The sequence below is a fragment of the Solanum tuberosum genome, unplaced genomic scaffold, assembly GCF_000226075.1.
Source record: "Solanum tuberosum cultivar DM 1-3 516 R44 unplaced genomic scaffold, SolTub_3.0 scf00130, whole genome shotgun sequence".
NCBI classification, from domain to species: domain Eukaryota; kingdom Viridiplantae; phylum Streptophyta; class Magnoliopsida; order Solanales; family Solanaceae; genus Solanum; species Solanum tuberosum.
Window position 1 is genome coordinate 185,022 of NW_006239060.1, and position 644 is coordinate 185,665.

The following is a 644-nucleotide window of genomic DNA, read 5'->3' on the forward strand; positions in this document are numbered from 1 at the left end:
GGCAATAGATGTGAAGTGAATTGATGATTATGATGCATATGTTTATGAAGTTGTGCTATGAAGGTTATGTATGAAATCCTTAATGCTAGGATGATGTTTAAAGTGTGTTGATGATGAGGAGTATAATGTGAATGATAATGTTAGGGATAAGGTGTGGTCTACATGTTTGATTATGTTAGGTACTATTGTGGAATAACCCCTACCTATATGACCCCTATATGAATGTGTTATCATATACATGTTAGGAGTACCTATTCAATGTTGAATGTGTCCTTGTCTCCTATGATGAAGTGTGGGTGTGTGGTCTAGAATCCCTAAAGGCTTTATATGTGAATTGCTCATGATTTTGGGATATTGTGAATGTGTTATGATCCCTTGAAGGGAAGTGCATTAAATATCAATGTTGTTGCTATTATGTCACTATGAGGACCAATATGCACACACACACTCTACATGTATAGCTATGAATATGATGTGTTATGGTGTCTATTGAAAGGTTAACTCTTAAATGCACCCTTACATCTTATTATGCATGCAAAATGTATGATTAGCAAGGTATGAACATGTGTTGCATAAAGGTGTTTATGTTAAAGGCTTTCTCACATATGTACACACACATGAATGAATGAATAAGGGTTATGATA